Source organism: Diadema antillarum, unplaced genomic scaffold, assembly GCF_040938485.1.
Source record: "Diadema antillarum isolate AM-2024a unplaced genomic scaffold, OU_Dant_1.0 seq00000239_RagTag, whole genome shotgun sequence".
In the NCBI taxonomy this organism is placed as follows: domain Eukaryota; kingdom Metazoa; phylum Echinodermata; class Echinoidea; order Diadematoida; family Diadematidae; genus Diadema; species Diadema antillarum.
The window spans coordinates 1,131,559-1,152,500 of record NW_027271286.1 but is presented as its reverse complement, the minus strand read 5'-3'; the positions used below and the strand labels follow the sequence as shown (position 1 = coordinate 1,152,500).

Sequence of the window (20,942 nt, the reverse complement as noted above, 5' to 3'; positions counted from 1 at the left end):
ATCACACCTAAAGTATCTTGACCGCTTCTTGAACCACGCTGCCGATGTGAGCGGAGATGCCATGACCCTGCCTCATTAAGCATGGGGAGGCGTTCACACCGGAGATTGTCATCACGGTATGGCATGTTCATTCTCCACAATACTGTAAAACGAGGAATGTTCGCGTGCATTTTAATTTCGCGAATTTCGTGATCGCCAAGATTCGCGAAATTAAAATGCACGCGAAAGTTCTTGTCTACACTACATGCATTGAATGCTGGAGGCAGTTCGCAAAAATTTCATGCCGCTAAAAAGGCCATCGGCACCAATTCGTGAAAAATTCATGCCGCGATTATATCATGTTTTACAGTATGCAGAAGCAGCTTTCATTTGTATGAAAAGAATCCTTTCTAAAAAGATACAATAACCTGCACATTGCTGGACAATCTCCACCATAAAACAAACTTCAAATGAGTTTATTGTACATGCAGCAAAAAATCCTAATTACTGTAACATTTTCACAGTCAAAACATCTTTAAAGATATTTCACTTGGAAAGCAATTTCTAGACAAAATATAAATCTTATGATTTGATGGTCTACTTTGGAATATTTTCCATAATAGGCTGGCTGCAAGTAAATACAGGATATGATGCTAGTTAGCAAGGAGACACAAATAAGACACACTGTGTGTGCAATGAAAGCAGCACATCACTGATGGCTATAAATCAAATTAGAATCTGGAGCCACACAAAATTGCACTATGAAGACAATGCCACAGCAAGAAAATCTAGCGTTACAGTGTATAACACTGCCGAATGGTAGGCTTATGGGCATAAAGTAAAGATGGGCGTATGTAAAGAGAGTTGCAGTACACTGTGTACTTTATATAAAGCACACGAGCGTACTTCTAGTACAACATACATTGTATGTAACTTCTTCTTTACTATGTGAGAGCCTCCGATACACCATTCTCAACGTCTGGTGTGAACTGACCGGCAGTGAGAAGTAAAACCTTGTAAGGTGTGAACAAACACATTGTTGGCATCAGTTTCTTGGAATTTCAATCAGACTCAACATGCTAACCTTCTTGATGTCACTCTCTAAGTGTGTGATGGCTTTTCCACAGAATAATCACTGTCTGAGTACGAAAGAGTTAAGATCTATAGGACATAGAGTCTTCAACAGCAATAAACTTCAGGATCGGGTGGGGGGGAGGCTGTTGGGATGGAGGAGGATGAGTGGGGAAAATATAATCTGTCAATGGTAGGAAATCATGAGGAAAGAACTCATGTCAAACAGAGAAGAGAGGTGTTAGTTTGGTATTACCGGGGTGGGGTGGGGGGGGGGGGGGGGTGGGGGAGGGGGTTGGGAGAGAAAGATAAAGAGAATGTGTGTATGTGTGTGCGTGCATGATTAAATGCAGGCGTGTGAGAAAGTGAAGAAATAGGCCTATAGGGAAAGTCATGTCTGTAATCCCATTTGTGAATGTGTGTGTGTGTGGGGGGGGGGGGGTAAATGTTATTGTGTAATAAATATGAAAGCAAAAAAGAGGGAAGAGTATACAACGTATACATCATGCTCTGAGTATGCAGTAAGTGTTTATGTGTGTGATGTGTATAGCAAGCGAGAGAGGGGACGAAAGACAAGTATCATACAGTGTATATGACTGCTGTGTGAGTACAGATGGGCAGAGGGAGAGAGGGGTGGGGTAGTGAGGGAGAGAGAGAGAGAGTCAAGGAAGAAAATGTAACGCCATACACCTGTCGTGAATCATCACTGAGTACCCGCTGGACGTTCGTCGTTGTTGTCGGTGACAAGAGATGACAAATGTCAGTGATCTTTCAGGAGCGCTCCACTCCAAACCTCGCTGCAGTGATGTGTCCAGATTACATGTGTGAAGTGCCAATCAACACTTCATCAAGACAAGGGAACACTGTTTTTTTTCCCCCCTCTTCTTCTTTTTGAAAGCCAGTTGAGAAGATTCAGAACTAGATGATGCTGATTTAATACCTCTTTATGATCTAAAAGTGCTGGACATTTGCAAGTGTTAAAATGCTCTTTGATGGAGCCTCTTCACAAACAATACATGTGGATAATCCTATCAAAAATAGAACCATATTCTATTTTTCATGTGTTTTTTGTTGTTGTTGTAATTACCACTCAACCCTTGAAAATTGTTTGGATTTTACAGCCAATAAAAACTTACTACTGGGGGCATGTGACATGTTTAACTAGATCTTGAAAGTCACATCAAACAACGTCGAGTACCTCAGAGACTATTTTGTTTGTGGAGTGATACCCTTCTTTGCTCTTCTTATAGATTAGCTTAAAGGTGAAATATTGCACTTTGAATAATTATGTTAACTTGCTGAAGTGGAGATTTAATAATAGTAATAATAATGATAATAATAATAATACTAACAACAATAATAATAACAGAAACAATAATAACAATAATAATAATAATAATAATAACAATGGTAATAATAATAATAATAATAGTAATAATGATAATAATGATAACAACAACAATAATAATGATAATAATAAAAATAACACTTATTTAATGCTTAATACTGACATTTCTATTCAAGCGCATTAAACAGCATTATGTACATATAATATAACAACAACATCAAAAAATATTACATGAAATTATTGGTCAGACCCTGTTTACCAAGGTTTGCTAAGGGTCAGCTAAATAACTGATCCCACTCTAACACATAGTAAGAACATGATAAGAGTGTATAATGCTCTGTGAGTTTATCTTTCTTGTTGTCCAAGGGCTTGGATCCAAACCACCGCTGAAAACAATTAACCTCACCTCTGAAGACACACATTTCTCTTATCAAAGCTTGACACTACTCTGTGATATGACTTGCCACTGAAAGACAGGAAATCTATGACAGAGGCTTGGTATATGAAGGCCCTTTATCACATGAGCAACCGATGGACAACATTGATTTCTTTGAGGGCAGGATTAAGGTCAGGGGGGCGGGTGGTGGGGGGGGGGGGGGGGGGGGAGGAGGGCTTGGGGTTGGTGGTTGGAAAAATCTTTTAGTTCTCACTCATTTTTTTGATCAAAGTAAACAAAGCATTGTTAAGCACTTCAGGGAGTTGCACCCACAACTGGTATCCACGTGACAATGTTAAGCATATTGAAGTAGCTAGGCAAGTAATCACACCTACTCATCTGTAGGTCAAAGGTTATATCTCCCCCCCCCCCCCCCAACATACACATAAAGCAGTTTATACACACACATGAGTGTACAAAGAGGTGCTGACACATTAGCAGCCATCATGACACCTACTGGGATAACCATCATGTCATCTTGCTAGTGAAATAAGTCATCCCGAGGAATGTGACAGGGGAACTGGCAAGCTTGGGGGGGGGGGGGGGGGGTGCAGGAACCCCCCCCCCCCCCCCCATCCCACATCACTTCACTCTACACTGCACTCTAGTGTAACAAGTCATGAACAGTTCACATCTGTTCTGGATGACTCTTCACTTTGGCAATTTGCTGGCCTGTGCAAGTCAAAGAGCATTATAATTAACCATGTGACAATTGAAATGAGGAAAGGGTGATGTATTTGCAATGCAAATGTACATCATGTATGTAAAAATAAGAGGTTCCTTATTCATCTCACTGATTTGTGTTCCTTTTGTTGTTGTTGTTGTTGCTGCTGCTGTTGTTGTTGTTGTTGAAGTCTGATTACATTCTGATTGCTGACTGGGGTGCTTAATTAATTGTTCTTCACTTCACTTGGTTTCAACTACCAGCAGATTTAATGAGGTAGAGAGTTAATTACAAGTGTACTGTAGGTGTTTTAATCATGATCACAGGGGTATTCCAGTTCTTCTTTTTTTTTTCTTTCTTTTTTTAATTCCCACATCTGTATTGAAATGACTAGTCCTAATGGGAGCAAATTTGTGTGACTCATTAAGAGAAGACACTTAAATATCTCAACTGGAAAGGCAAGCCCTGCTGAGGAACCTGTGGCTGCATTAGATTTACAGTCATTTAGAAAAAAAAAATAAATCAGCTTTAAACCATCTCCTGTTAAGGCTTTTCATATCTTTACATTAGAAGAAGGGCTATTTGATATCATTGGTCCGCGATATCTATACATTCAGAAACTATATTCCATCTGGGTTTTTTTTTTTGTATCAATCTTTGTTTCGTTTGAATCATAATTATTATCATAATTATTATCATCTTTGTAATTATCAGTTTCATTATTACTGTAATTACTATTATCATGATGATGATAACTACTGCTACTACAACTGTTTGACAATACTACTACTACTACCACTACTACTACTACTACTACTACTACTACTACCACCACTACTACTACTACTACTACTACTACTACTATCACTACTACTACTACTACTACTACTACTACTACTACTACTACTACTACTACTACTACTACTACTAAGTACTACTACTACTGTCATTGCTTTCTCAAATGGAAGGGTGGAGGATGTGATTTACAATAGGATTACTAATTGAAAATAACCATTTTGTCCGTTTGTTTGTTTGTTTGTTTGATTCATTTTTCCATCTGAGAAGATGGCTGGATACCCAATATTCAGCTGCAATAGCTGGTCTTCCATGGGGTCCAGTTTCATGTGAGGCAGGACCACTTCACCTGGTTAAACACCCTGCTCTTTGCGATGAACAAATGAAGTGGGATCTTTTATGTGCATGAGTTGTGACTCTCTCACACACAGGACCTCCATTTTATGTCCTATCCGAGGGAAAGAGTGTTTTGCCTCTTACTAGAGGGGAGGGCATGATTACACACAACATTGCTCAGATAAACTTGGGAATCTTTGATCTTTATCCCATATAAATATGATGTAAAAAGTGTGAAAGTGTGAGTCACTGCCTCAATTAATTTTGAAATGATGGAAATAAGTATTAGATCGTGATATGTAGCAGTCAAACACTCTACTGGTAATAACCACTTGAAGTCTTCAAGAAGTTCTGGCCACTGTTAGAGAAAAGCTCTATGCAATAATCCCAAGAATCTCACCAATGGTGACTATCACCTCCACACAGTGTTACGCAATTGCAGATTAGCGTTTGAATACCTGATGAATGATACGACAAATCCTCAACCTGACAATATGGTCAATGCACTTTACAGCTATCAACAAGCAGGATGAGAATACCAACGAGCAGGTTACTCCAGATGAATATTCATTTTCTATAAATGCTGGAAACAATTTAAGAGCTAATCACTAGGAAAGAAAGAAAAAAAAAAGAATCAAATGACATGACTCACGTGAATATATAGTTACATTCAGACGGTGGGTAATCCTTAAATTCGAGGATAAGCTAACTTCGAGGATTAATAAGCTAAACTTTGAGGATAAGCTCCTAGTTAAGTATGGGGCACTAAGTGTTACCTGGTCTCTTTCATCACAAAATTTGTTTGTTTTTTAATTGACAAGAGACATCAATTTTGTCATGAAATGAAAATTTTGTCAATAAAACAACAATTTTGCAGACAAAAATAGCAATTTCATCACGAAATTGTCATTTTGTTGATAATAAATGCATTGTCACTTGTCAATGAAAAGACTATTCTGCAACGAAAAAAAAAGCGAAAAAGCAACACTTGGCGCCCCTTACTTAACTATTAACAAGCTTATCCTCACGGTTAGCTTATCCTCAAAGTTAAGTATCACCATCTGAACGTAACTTAGAATATGTATGACAAAATTTAGTCATTGAGGACAATTAAGATTTGGCACACATATTCCAGTCAAAATTGACACCTACTTGTGGATGTCAGCAATATTATCACTTCTCATTTGCAGAGAGACAAGAATAACAGTCAATTAGTCACTTATCATTACACATCACATCTGTAAGATTTGTTCTGACAGATTGAGATGAGATGATTCATATTTCTGTGCCAAGCATCTTTTGGTAATGAAAAAAAAAGAGTGAGATATTAACCCACAAAAGACAAAAAAAAAAAGTAATGAAAAACCTTGATCACATTTCTGGCAAGAAGAAGAAGATGAAAAAAAATAAAAAAAGCTAGTCTCATGAAAGCTTTACGTGACTATTCCCAATCAGCCAATCAGCAATCTTACATGTCTGTCAAAAATTTTCAGGCTCCTAAGATTCAGTCCTCGACAATGCCTGCAACAGTCACAGCCGTGGGAGCCTGCCCAAAGTATTTCAGGATGTGTCAATGTTGCACTTTATTACTCTTAACATCAGGTAGATCACATGAAAAAAAAGAAACTTGGCAAGTTTTCCTAAAAGCATTAAATATTACTCATCGCAAGGGACATCTGAAAATAAATGTAAAAATCAGTGCAACAACCTCAACAAGTCTTCATGTCATGAAAGTGCAAGGCACTAAAAAAGTAAAAAGCACACACACATAAAAAAAAAATACCAGCATGAAAGAAAAAAGTAAACAAAAAATCAAGAAAATATTTGACAACTGTTATGAGTTGAACAATGTTTGAGCTGCATTGTATGTGGTTTTATTTCTAGCTGGGGCTGGTAACTCCTCCCCCCCCCCCCAAAAAAAAAAAGTATGAAAGACCTTGAAGAATTGTGAGTGCTATAGTAAGAAAGGGCAGATGGCTGAAACATCACTCCCAAACACGCAACGCTTGAATCCAGGGCATACTGTAACACCGTACGACATTCGTGGCACAAAACTTGCGCAAATTCGAGCCAACAACCTTCTTCGCGGCGTGAAACTTTCACCAACTGCTGAGCATGAAATATTACGAGTTTACTAGATGTACTACAATGTGTAAACAAAAACTTTGGTATGCATTTACTTTCAAAGAACAGCGCATCCTCGTGAAATTCGTGAAAGTTTCATGAACACAAAAAATTCTGGATTTATATTAACGGATCCATCTTCCCTCATGACACAACTATCTAAAAAAGATCTTTATCTTTCTTATAAAAACTGAAATGCATGCTTCAAACCATGCAAACAGAGCCTATTAATAATCTTCCTCCTCCCGCCCATCCATTCCCCCATTATCCCTGATTGGACGGTTACTCATAAGATTCAAACTACAAAACTAACAGGGAGGGCCATATTCTTTGAGGGTGCTCCAACAATTGCACACACAGTTTATTCGCAAAGAGTAACTCATCCTATACTCAGTGATCCTTGGAAACTAGTAGCTTGTCCAGAGTGTCAAATTAGCACCAATGACTCCGATCAGAAAATCCCAAAGTACTTACAGGATACTTCTGATTCGTTTTCTGTCGCGGCCTCGATACTCGTGGTCGTTCGAACCGATCAGGACAGACAAACTTGTCCAGGTTTAGATCCGCGTCGTATCCACATGTGCGCTGGCGTTATCTCTCTCCTCCTATTAAAGTTTATCCAGTATGAGCGAGAACTGCCATCTCGCAGTACGACAGATGGGAATCTTAATAGACCCATCTTGTGAGAGATGCTCCTACACATCTCAGGTAACCTTCTAGCCCAACATCATCTCTCCTCCATCTCTTCTTCTCCCCCTCTCTCTCTTCCACCTCTGTCACCCTCCCTTACCCTCTTCCTCCATCTCTCTTTATATCTCTCCCTCTCTCCATCTATCTCTCTCTCTGTCTGTCTATCTCCCTCTCTCTCTATCTCCCTCTCTTCCACCTCCGTCACCCTCCCTTACTCTCTTCCTCCATCTCTCTTTATATCTCTCCCTCTCTCCATATATCTCTCTCTTTCTCTATCTATCTCTATCTCTCACTCTCTATGTATCTCTCTCTCTATCTCTCTCTCTCTCTATCTATCTATCTCTTCTCTCTCTCTCTTTCTCTCATTTTCTTCCATCCATGATGTAAATTAATGAGACCAGGTCGAGAAGCTATTATGGCCGGGTCTGGGGAAGCGATACAGGTTGACTCCGTTGCCACTGATTTCATTTGGTGCAATTCACTTGCACAGCCATGCACCACCACCAACGGTCTAGGCCATTCGAGAGCACGGCGATGGGATGGGGAGGAGAAAAAAAAGGGGGGATGGACCAGGGAGGTGAGACAAAACCTCCCTGGATGGACTAAGGGCGTGTGTCAGGTGGAGGTGGGGCAGAGATGAACAATCGGTAGAGTTCACTTCCATCAATTCATTGATCGGTCGAATAGAAGGTAAGTGGTTGTGACATCATATATTATCTTTTAATCTATGCAACCTCTAAGCAAGGTATACTTTGTATTCATATAAATTATGTATAGTAAGAGTAGCATTCATTGGTACTTCTCTGCATGGGGGATTACAGTTCAGTCATATTACTTCTTAAACCATAAAAGTGACAACACATCTCCAAATGAAATTTATGTCTATACCTAATAACATTCTTTATCATTATTTTCTTTTTCCCCCCCCCCCCCCAATGTTAATTATAATTTACATGAGAGTTGAGACTTCAGATCATTGCACTGTTATAAGATGCAGGCATAATTCTCTGCTCTCTTTCCTGTGCTGTAAAAGTGGAAACTTTTGTGGTGTCAAAAAATTTTTCATGCATTTCAAATGACATGAAACTTATCACTGAAATGAAAACATGGAAACATTTCGCTGGTTGTATGTGATATTATTCTATGATTCCATTCTGCATAATCAAAAACATACAAAATTCATCTAACCCTACAAAGTGCAAAAAAAAAAAAAAAAAAATTACTTGTGCTAAAATAGCAGTTGATGGAGTCTGCAAATGTTAATTTCCAGCACTGTTTTCTGCGGGGTGATTTTGTCATGCAACGGCAACTTCATATCAGGTGTAGATAACCTTGGTTAAACATCCCATTCAACAAAGCATATCAGTGCTCTCATGAATGATTTACATTGCCATAAAGTGAACTCACAAAAAGCGCATGACTGTACATTGTAGGTGCACTCACACTTATCACAGTATCAAATACCATTCATTCATCACTCGTTTTTTCCCCCAATGCTTTTCCAACTTCCAAGGCTTCTGTCATTAAACCACCTTGCCTAGGCCCACACACTCACATCGATGTTGGAAGAAAATGTACCATGCTGTGCATATTTATACCTCTACAATGTGATGAAACTGACATGACATCTCTGATTACACCCTTTTCTATGAAGGCTAACCTCTTTATCAATTCTAAAGATGATTACATCAAATAATAAAAAAATAAATAAAAATTTGTTCTTTTGAGGCCAATGAATGCCTGAATACCATAAACTTCAACATATGCACATAAAATCACATCAAGGATTAAAGAGTAGAAAATACTCACACCGAAATATAGAAATATCAACCATGTCCTTGGGTACAGAACAGTTGTTGACAGTGACCATAAAATACATTTTAATGAAGCCTCCTCCAATATTTTGCAAAAGTTCATCATACCTACCCCTTTATACTCGATCTCTGCCTACCCCTCCACCCCAACCTCCCCTCCTAAATCTAGCCTATAGATGGAAAAAAAGTTGGGCTTCTTTCGTTCTGTCTATCCGAGATCCTTTCTCGATGGCATCTGCTCACCTTCTGATTTTGCAGCAGAAGATAGCGTGAGAACTGGGAAGCCGCACCTTGGCCACCATCCCAGTGCAATTTTGAGAAGCAAGGTCTTTTTCAAGACACATGTGCCGTGTGAGATCAGAAAAAAATCCCAAACCCAACAACGACAAAAAGCTGAATACATTGGGTTTGGTTGGAAAAAGAGGCAAGGCCAACCCTTTAGTCAGTTAAGTGTCATCTTCTTTGACAAAGGCCATTGTCTATCCAAATGGGAGATAACACAAACGGTTGATCAGCAGTGTTTTCTGAGTCAGCAGGTTAAGTTATGAATCAGCTAGGCTCCCATGCCAAGCTTGGTAAAAGAGGGCTGTTTTAAAGGCAAGATGAACTAATTTGTACATCCTCAGAATAGATTTCCAAGAATCCGGCATGATATTCTCACTTTCAGCTAAATACTGGGTACCGCTTTAACAAGAATGCTCAAAAAGCTGTCAAAAGTTACAAATGAATGTATGTGTTTGACTTCTATTGAAATATTAAAGCATAACATTTGCATTTCTGGCTTAAAGCCACTATCTAACATTGGGAGCAGTAATAACAAGAAAAGTTCAAATCATCACATTTAATGCATATTTATGTATAGTTCAGTAGTATCCCAAAACATCTTACTGTACATAAACTTTGCAATAAAGCTGCAAATATAAGGAAATATAACTAATTATCTCACTAAAACTGTCATGGTGATGATTTATTCTAGAAACATTTCAAAATAAAAGTATTGTTCAAATTTTGTATAATCAACAATACTTAACATTGATTACTGATTAACAATTACATGTTGGCTAGTTTTATCTCTAACTCATATCTTAGAACTATTTTGAAGCACTAAAGCTGTTTTTTCTTTTTTAATCTGAATATATTCGCAAGGGGCTTTAAATTCTCTTGCATACTTCATAGCACTGATCACACAGTGGAATTTTGCGATGTATCACTATCAATTATCATCACAGATAGTTTCCATGGCGATGTATCACCCTCATCACATGATAGTTTCCATGACAATGTGCACACCACCATTGTGTCATCCTTACAACATGGTAGCTGCCTTGGTTACCATTTCACACAAGCCCAAGCAAATGACAACCTTACGAATAGATAAAAACAACATTAGGTACATCAGGACCTCTTTACGAAGACATCGTATAACAAAAGCCTCGTTTGACAATGTGATTTTGCAAGTCTTCACTCTTCATATTCTTTTGTTTTTGTACCCTCATATAGGGAGAAACCTGATATAACAAGGTCATTTTTATGGTTTTAGGTCCTTTTTTATTACAAGGATTCCCTGTACATGATTAATAATGATAGAAAAAATATAATGTCCAAAATCTTAACAAAAGGTAAGCATTTCTTTTCTCTCTGTGGAAAAGAAATGAAAAAGCATTAACAGATCTTTTTTTTTCATTAATCCTTTACGGTAGTTCTTATCTTTATGACATATTGTTTTTATGATATGTGACAGAAATGAATGAAACTCATTCCACAATAATTCACACACTGGTGGCAGAAGGACTTTCACTTTTGCAATATAATGAACTGACCATGAATTGTCTCCTTCTAGCTCTACCTCTCCCTACAATGCATTTTTTTTTTTTTTTACTCCTAATTGATTGACTAGTACATTACATATACTGTGTATATTGTACATGGTCAGGAAGTGAATAGGGTAATGGACATTGGCATGGAACTGTCATGTGGGCATCTCTTGACCAGTGGTTCCTCCCCCACCCCCTCCCCTTTTCTACGGAATACTGATGTAGGTTTTTGCCTGCCCTGCTCAAGTCAGTGCACTTAGGTTGCACTTGAGTGCATAGGCAGGGTGATGTTTGAGAGCCAACTAAAGAGGGCGCTTGCTTATGCTTGCTGCACTTCCAGCCTGAAACCTGACCAGCTTGCTCCCAACATCCTGCGAAATACGCTTTTGACCTCTGCATCCAATCAAAATACCCGGGGCCCCAGCCAAGAAAAATATATCCAGCATTCCAAAAATAGCCGCCGAACTTGGACTAGCTTTTGGCCCGGCGCACACACACGATTCACAAATCTGGAATCCGTTCAGCTCGGAGTAAATTCGAGAGTGTGGATCTGAGCCCAGGTTTTGGCTCGGCGCGCGTTGACACCCGCCTCGACTCGGCCCGATGAATGAAAGCGTTCTCTGGGCGACCTTCGAGATAGCGAGCCAGACAAGTTATGCCAGCATTCGGCATGAAAAAAGTTTCTGGCTGTAGTAACAGTAGTAGTAATAGCCATTTATTATGATTGGCGGTCAACCAAAATGTAGAAGAGTTCACTAGTGCAACGCCACTGTCACTTTGTCAATGTGATATTGTATGCATAGACTTTGGGGGGAATCCACACTGCACTCTACAAATGACAGTGGGGCTTACATTTCTCTTTTTAAGCGAACAAGTACTTTACAATTGTAACCAGATTGAATCACAGTGACCATGAATATATCAACATACATATATGTATACCAGCGATCTGTCAAAACTCTTTGCTCTAATTCTAGGCTACAACATTGAGATTTCTTTCCAAGACCATCCCCTACCCACCAATATGAAAAAGACACTGGTTTTGCTCCATCTAAATTGAAATCGCACTTCAAAAGTGAACTCAGGATCATGGGTAGCAGAAGTAAAAGGAAGGCACATGAGCACGTCATGTACCTTCACCATTTCTACAGCATAATCTTCATGGCTCCCTAAAAAGGCTAAAAGGCTCTGATTAAAATGATTGATAAACTCAAGAACAACACTTCACAGAACAGTTTAACTATCATCATGCATACCATGAAAACAACAAGAACTTTCCTTCACTTCATTTCAAAAACTAGATTATTAGAACATCTGATCAAATGCGAACATGTGAGTATGCTTTTTTTTTCTCGGACCCTGAAAATGATCAAATATGTCAATATGATTAAAAACAGGTGCCTGAGCTGGATAATTTGACATCAGTCCAAACATCTGTGTGGTACTCTGGCTAGCTGGTGAAATCCAGAAATCATGCTCAGAAAGAGACACATGTGCACAAAAAAAAAAAAAGAAAAAAAAATGGAATTAGTTTGCCCTTTTTTTCTGGCCAGCAAAGAGGGAATTCAATGTTGATTGCATGCTAGGGTTACAGAATATGAACACTTATGAAGAGAAAATAATGCTTTCTCCAAAGCTATGGTATTTCTAATTAGACAATTCTTTCCTTCTTTCTGTCTTTCCTTTTGCAAATTGTGAATCTAGTTTTTAAAGGATGTTTTCTTCCAATAACATTACTATCTTTTCCACATTTATCCATGATCCAAGCTTTTCCAAGATAATCAACTTAGATTTATTCAGTAGTATAAAGTAAAATACAATACTGATTAATATCATTTGACATAATGAAAATATTGTGTTTCCTACAAGGCAACTGTGAAGGTAGTTGTCCTCTCAATATGTTGCATGTAGGTAGCATGTGTCACAGTTAAGATGAAAATACAAACCCTATCTTACATTTTGTTACATTTTTAAACTTCAGGACAATGCTGTAACTTTTCTTTCACTCGAAGGTGTAATGTTTGGATGCTTAACATACATGTATCATCCAATCGAGATAAGTGATAAGGTAGATTGTGCAGAAATGTCATTTACAGCAAAATCAATCAAATCAGGTTTTCTCCAACAATGCACTTGCCGTAATGTTGCAAGATGACTTGACATAATGAGTGCAAACAAAACGTTTAGTTTGTTTGTTTTTTTAATGCTTTTTTTTCAGATTTTCTTTCCATTGCAAACTTTTTCTCCTAAAATCTTTCCCAGGTGCAAAGGTGAGATTGTACTTGAAACAATATTTTCAAGTAGAGCATGGGTACGGGATATTTAGAAAGAGTAAACGTAAAGATAATGGTCTAAAACATCAAGAGAAAAACACAACAACAACAGAGAAGCAAATATCACTTTACTGAATCACACTTTGATATGTAGAGGTGATAACACTGTTGATTCAAGCATGACCCCTATTGTACCCCCCCTGATTTTTCAATTTGTTTGTGTGTTAAATTAGGAAGCCTGTAAAATGAATCATCTAATGCAGAAGTCCATTCATCACTAAATCCATCGCACACCCACGCAAAATGTTTTCTTTTTTATTTCTAGGTCTGAACGTTTGATTCTTGAAGCTCTCAATGTAAGCAAATCTGTCAGACAATACTACCCTCTTTACTACTCGACCCCTTTCCCAAAAGCCGACGGTTTTGCACGATTACCTGCACTTTCACGGTTCCTCGTCCCCCCCATCAAACATTCGCCGCGGCCAAACAGAGCATGCACACACATCAGGTGAGTCTGTTTTCTGGAGGACACAGAAACACGGCTAAAAGCTCGCAGCCACGAAAGTGGGCTACTGTTAGGCCGCGGAGAGCGAGATCGAGGTGTGCGGACGGCGCATACTCACGCGCCATCTTCTTTTTTTTAAAAGCCAGCATGCACCTGTCAATTTGCATGTGAATTGATAGGCAACCATTCTCTGCTGCCAGAGGAAACACCAGCTAGAATTTCTACCAAATGGAAGAGAGCCCGGCGAACGGGAAAGAGAGGAATGAGAAGAAGAAACAAGAAAGGAAGATGACGCCGTTCCTGTATTTTGCGTAAACTTTGCAATTTGCGTGCCACCCAGGTAAGGCAGCCAGTCTAAACAGGGCAGTTAGCTGAAACGAGACACGGCGCGGCGGATCGGGACGCGGAATGGCCGGAGCATGGACATACGAAGCCCGGCATCAATTCCGATGGTTCTGTAATTCACAATTGATTTCAAAACAAAATCGAAGAACACACGGGCCCTCGGGCTCGCCGGGGTTTCAATAAATCCCCGAGATTCGGGCAGAAAGAGAAAACAGGAATGAAACTGGAAGCATAATGTCTCTCACTATAACCTGCAGTATCTCCACTTTCTGTCAGAGGCTATACTTTACTACTAGGATAAAACACAGTCGAAGCAGAAACAGCACAGTATCCATTTACTATCTATCTCACTCAATTAGGCAGCCATCTCTCTCTTTTTTTTATTTTTCTTTGTTTTGTTTTTCTGACTTGAAAGCAACTCGAGGAGATCAAATACAAATAAGTCTTTTCAATGTTTATTTCAGCTTTCATAACCTTTGCATTCTGATCACAATTCATTTAGTGAAATGTTCTTGCAGTTGTAAAGTTCAGTTCTGACATACGTTATCTTTTTTTAATTCAATAGCATGGTAGGGGCAATGCAAAAATAAATATAATCATTGCTGTAACAACCTGTCTATCCATTTATCTCTTTGCATCTAGTTCTCTTTTGCCTGTACATCTGAATTTGTATCTAATCCCTGAAAAGAAAAATGAATATATCGATCCACAGCTTCTCCTTGTATGTCAATGTGGTCCATATTTTTCTGGTTCTATGGAATTTCAGCACCTGCTGGCGAAACATTTCGTTTCATTTCATTTCATTTCATTTCATTTCTTTATTTGTCTAAATTATGTTTAAAAACATGGCGTGGAAAATTGGTTTTGTCACATATTCATAAACAAGGCCAAATTCTGTGATTTGTACTAAATGGACCCATGCCTTTCTTTCTACCATGCAGAAATTCACTAGTGATTGTTCAAGATTTTTAAAACACACCCTCCATTGCATTGCTGGGTATGTGTATTAGCATCTCAAAACATTGCTGAATGTTGACACTCACAGGAATAAAGAAGGGAGGGGTGGAGTAAGGGTGGAGGGAGGGGGTTGGGTTGGGTTGGGGTGGTGGGAAAGCAGGATGAAGTGTGTAGTGAGAGCTGGCTCAAGGGCAAGGTACATTAAATTGAACTAATGCAGTTTGCACTTGGATACGGTGTCAGCAGACGATAGGCTTGCCGAGCCCGGAGCGTAATGTGCGAGTGCATTGCGGAGTGGGCAGATCTCCTCCTCTCCTGGACGAACAGGTGAATGAGAGATTTTTTTTTCTTCACTTTTTACAAGGGGGTATCCTAACACACATTTCAGAGGCCAGTTCCATCATGGTAGCCTTGATCTAAAGAGAGATATAGGTTTGGTTATGCTGAGTTTTCTTGCTCAATCTACCCCACTTCATGGCCAAATGTTCAGCTGCTGTCTGTTCTTTGTGCTATTTATACCACAATGTTTAAACCCGTTGAAGACGAGTCCCAAGAATACTCGGGCAGGTGCCTAAGGGAAATTTGTGTTAAAACAGCAAAATCAGTCCATCCTCAACGGGTTAAGAGTGCCTCATACAAGTTCTTATTCAACATCATACATGAAACGAAAATATATGAAACAAAATTAACAATCTTCTGGATGCCACGCGTGACAGAGATTTAACTTTTGCAAGAGCTGCTCACTGGTCATGCCTTTATTTCACTAGCCAGAATATATATTTAAGATACCCACTGGCTCAAATTGTACAAAAGATCAAGTTTAATACAGGCAGAATCTTATCATTTCACAAACGTGCATGCTGGCTCAGTGTCATTCTCCTTCTAATGCGCCACCTAAACTGATAATGATAACAGATGATTATTCAAGGCCGTTGTCTAATGATAACAGTAACCCTGCATCCCTGCAATGTTGTCAGCATTTCCAAGATGAGTTCTTGCACAATCAAAAGGCCTAAAACTGAGACCTGTTATTATACTTTAAAAGATGGTAAAATTATGGGAGATGATGTTAGATAGAAAATGGGACAACATCCTGATGATGAAAGATTCATAAACACAGGACATCATCAAAGTCAGATAAATGAAATTTGATATCCGTAAGGGAGGGATCTGACTCAAAAAAAAAATTCTTGGACATATTACTTATTAACGACATTCTCTTGGGGAAAGGGAAGGGCAAACTGTAAGCTGGCTTGTGAAAGTCTCATCTATTTCACATGCTATTGTCAGCAATGTGCTCATCTTGTTTGATATCTTCCCTTGAATTCCTTTCTACCAAAGAGTTTACAGCTGGATGTTGCAATGATCATCATTGTACATGTCCTACACACACTAAGAATCTCTGTAAGAAGGTGTGGAAAGATGGATCCACTGATCACAACGTTCGAAAAACGAAGAGGAAGAAGAAGAAAAAAAAAAATGCTGGCAGAAATTATGTATCACCTCATCACGCATTTGTTTCCTTTTCCCAGATGCCATATTTTTTCAGCGCTATCGGGAAAGCCGGATTTTCCCCACCGACCCCCCGGAAAAGAGTCAATGCGATGACCAACCATCCATTTGGAGAGGAAAGGCCCCAATAAAAATCGATGACATGAAAATTAATATGGCACGAATTGCATGCACTACACATGGACAGAATACGACTACTGATTCTTCATGATGCAAAGTTAGTCCACAATTGTCACAATTTCTTAAAGAAATCAACTAACAAATTGTTAGTTGATTATTTTGTTTATTTGTCGGCTATGGAGGGAGATGTGATAAAGATTAACAAAGCAGAGAGCAGGGGGCTATGGAGGGGGAAACTGTACTAGTATAAATGGCTGTTTTATGGTGGACAGTTCAAATGAACTCAATGAATATAATGTAATAATAATAGTTATAATATAATAGTTCTTTTTTTATGTCTCAAGAGTGTCAACACACAGCTTACATTTTTGGCACCACGACGTCTTCATGAAAAGTACTAATAAAGTGGTGTTAGCCTTCATACCCATTAAAAAACTATTCAATTGCTGAAGATTTGAAGGAGATGCGAGTTATCATGCCATTTAAAATCAACTTATCCCAGAGAATAGTAGAAAAACAATGACATACTGTATTGACGCAAGGGAGCATATGCACTTCAGGCGAAAAGCACACATCCATTTCAAAGGAAACTGACATTGTATGGAAAATCAGTAATATTCTTCTGTAAGTTGTTGATTTAGAGTCACTTTTAAGTTCTCATTCTCAAGATTTAATAGTTAGCAGATATTATATTTTATATAATTCTGGATTCAGCTTAATGAAGACAGAGCATGGAAAAAAAATTCAGATTTAGCCTTGTGAGCAGTAAACCATGAAAAGAATGGGGTAATACATGTAACATGCTTGAAAGTATTATAGGAGACACCAATTTGTCTATTTACAGGTCTAGTGTCTTCTTTATGTCGTGATAAATATCATGTTGTATATCCCTATAAGAGGTGGACTCCACAGATATACATAAATTATGGTATACACTGACAGAAACTTGGCTTAGAATGACAAAGGAAGAAGGCAACAGAAATAGAAAGTAGCAAAGCAGCAAAGCTGGTGAATGCAGATTAAAGGGGAAGTCCAGATGATTTTCATAACTTCACATCATGTATGTACAGTATACAGTATAAACTGACAGTTCCATACATAGATTTGTGGAATTTATCGAGGTCCTTGTGCAGATAAAACAATACTCTGAAAAAACTCAAAAGAATGACACTGAACAAGGATGATGACATAGGAGGCTCACATGTGTTAGAAATGTTGCAATGTATTTCCATGACAATACTGCTTCTGAAACAAGTTCACCTGTGTAGAATTCACATGTATGCATGCTTTCTTCTTTTGTTCTGCTTCCTTGAGCCCTCCACTCACCCATTCTTACAGTGAAGCTGCCATGTCATCATCCTTGTTCATTGTGATTTATTAAAAATTTGGAAAACATAGGCCTACTTATTCTTCACCCCAATCACTATAGATTCTGAAACTCTGTACTCGGTATAACTAATTTATCGTTGTTCAAATGTAAAAGTCTGAAAATCATCCGAAGGTCTCCTTTAAAGAAGTAGTCAAAAACCATCACTGGGCTCCATCTTCTTTCATGTCATACCATCTCCCTCGAGAAGTAAATGTTACTTGGCTGGCTGCCAAGAGCAGCAAAGATGGTCGGGGGAATGGCGCCCAATTCCTAATGTGATTCATTTCGGAATGTGCTTCAATTGCCTTTGTATCCCAAGCAAAAACAGGAAAGCACAACATTTGCCCGGCTTATTGCCGTTTTGTAGAGAAAGATAAGAGATATAGTGGGAAAGATGAAAATATGAGAGAAAGAGAGAGAGAGAGATTAACCGCGAAAAAAAAGAAAGAGAAACGAAAAAGTACATGCGTGTACATATATGTGTGCGTATACTGATATTGGGGGTGGGGGGAGGATAGGAAATATAGGGGCATAATGTACCCACATTCAATAGCATTAAATGCAAATTTAGGAGGTACAATGTAAAATGCAAATGAGAAAAGAGAGAAAGAGAGAGGGAGACAGAGATCAGGGGAGAAAGAAAGTTTGTGGTTAAAAGAAATTGTGTATGTCTACGGCTTCTCACAATGTTCATGATAATCATATTTTCTTATTCAATACACATTCATATGTCTGCCCGCAGAAATGTCACGTTTGCATTCACATCCATTGCGGCAAGCCAGAACAATATCCTTTGGACTACTAATTCCTGTACATAGACAAGTACCCCTTTGTACTGTTTGTTTCATAAAGAGGCTCAACAGAATCAAGATAAGCTAAATTTGAAGAAAAAAAGCACCCACACAATTTATAAAATAGAATATGAAAATATATATGCCTACGCTGACGTCTCACGTATTGAATATTTGGTCACCTGATTGATTTACCGTTCTAAATATTCCACTTGTGCTCAGGATCGAGTTTTGCTCAGCAGGTGGTAGCATTGAGCTTTGTATCAATATCCATGCCAGCACGTCTTCCCCATCCAGTCCCAAAAATCATTTTACTGTACATAGTTTGTTGAGTGTCCCTGAAAAAAAAAATGGACATTTTTGCACTGTAGAAATCTTTGCACACTTCATGCATAATGAAACTAGTGCAAAAACAACACAAAATCTTCTTTTTTTTCATTTTGAATGTAATGCTGTTTTGTATTTTGATTCTGTGGAATCAAAAATATGCAGAACTCATCTTACCCGACAGAGTAGAAAAAAATTACTTGCGCGAAAATGTCTTCTTTGACAGGATCTGTTTGGTACAATATTTATTACTGGTAATTGTTAGTGTCACCTAAGGTAGAGTAGGCCGATATTTCTTGCATTACAGCTGTTTGTTGTTCAAAGACAATTCTTGGTTTAAAGGTAAAGTGTTCAATGTTGCTGTATTATCTATTTTTACACTGCTGTCTAAGGGAAAACGGAATATGGTAAATCCAGTTATATACAGACTGTAACAATTTGAAATGTTTAGTACTTAATTTCAGCCCCATTTGTTTTTTAATAGCTTTATATTTACAGAATATCATAGACTCATGGTAGCAACTGCAGGTAATGATGGTAAACAGTGCATTTGAGGTATACTGCGATTGACAGGTCTGCTGTAAAAAAAAAATGCAATGGAACACATCTACTGCTCTTACAAAAATAAAAATAAAACAACACAAACAAAATGATTTTCAAGTATGAGCATTTATCAAGTCAAATATACACACACATATACAGACACACATACACACACAAACACACATAAATATTGTAAAAAAAAATGATGGTGCATCCACAGGCAAGCATATTAGAAGGTAATATTAAAATTTTGATATCAAACCCACATGAGGCACAAAATATGCATCATACAGGGCAACTGGATATCTTTTTGAATCTATAGTTTAACTGCAAACTGTAAAATGACACAAAAATCACATACAAGTGTTGTCTGAGATGTAGACAATATGTGAGAAAGATGCATTGTACCTGCCAAATTCAAATGCTCATTTACTACGCACTCCAAAGTTAGCTGTGAAAGAATACATCTTAATACTTCATTCCAGAAAAGGACAGGGGAGATGAAGAGAAGCAGACAAAGGGATTGGGGAACAAGAAGAACACACAAACTAGAAAACCAAAAGAGGAGTAGAGAAGACCAGAGAAAAAGAGTGATACACTGTCAAAACATCGGTGTTATATCTAACACCGATCAAACTTCAATAGAGGACCACACCCACAGGTGTTAAAAATGTATTGTGACGGTGTTAAAAAGTGTTTGCCTGGCACTTCGTGGTGTTAATTTGACACTGTGGCTTGTGATATTTTTGACACTGCGCTGTAGTTAATTCAATAATGACACCGCATGGTGTTGATTTGATATTGGTGGTGTTAATTTCAATGATATAACACCCGTCCAGCTTCAATAGGGGACCACACCAACTGGTGTTACTGTGGTGTAAATGTGTTTTTCACATTTTTTTTCAAAAATCAAGTGCTTTATCAGAAAATTCATTATCGTCTTGTTGAAGTTCAAAATTAACAAGAAGTGCAGTAACTAAGAAACTATTCAAAATACAATTTTAAATTTTGAAATGACACCCGGAGGTGTTAATCTAACACCATGAATGAGCACCGGAAATTTAACACCAGCTCGGTGTTTCATATTTAACACCGGACTTTTTGCAGTGTACCAAAAAGAAGAAATGAA

At 38.3% G+C, this 20,942-nt stretch overlaps 1 protein-coding gene across 1 annotated transcript in view; it reads right to left on the bottom strand.

The window, feature by feature from the left end:
* Nucleotides 1–20,942, bottom strand: part of LOC139729425 (uncharacterized) — a 182,482-nt gene that overhangs the window by 64,833 nt on the left and 96,707 nt on the right. The window lies entirely within an intron of this gene.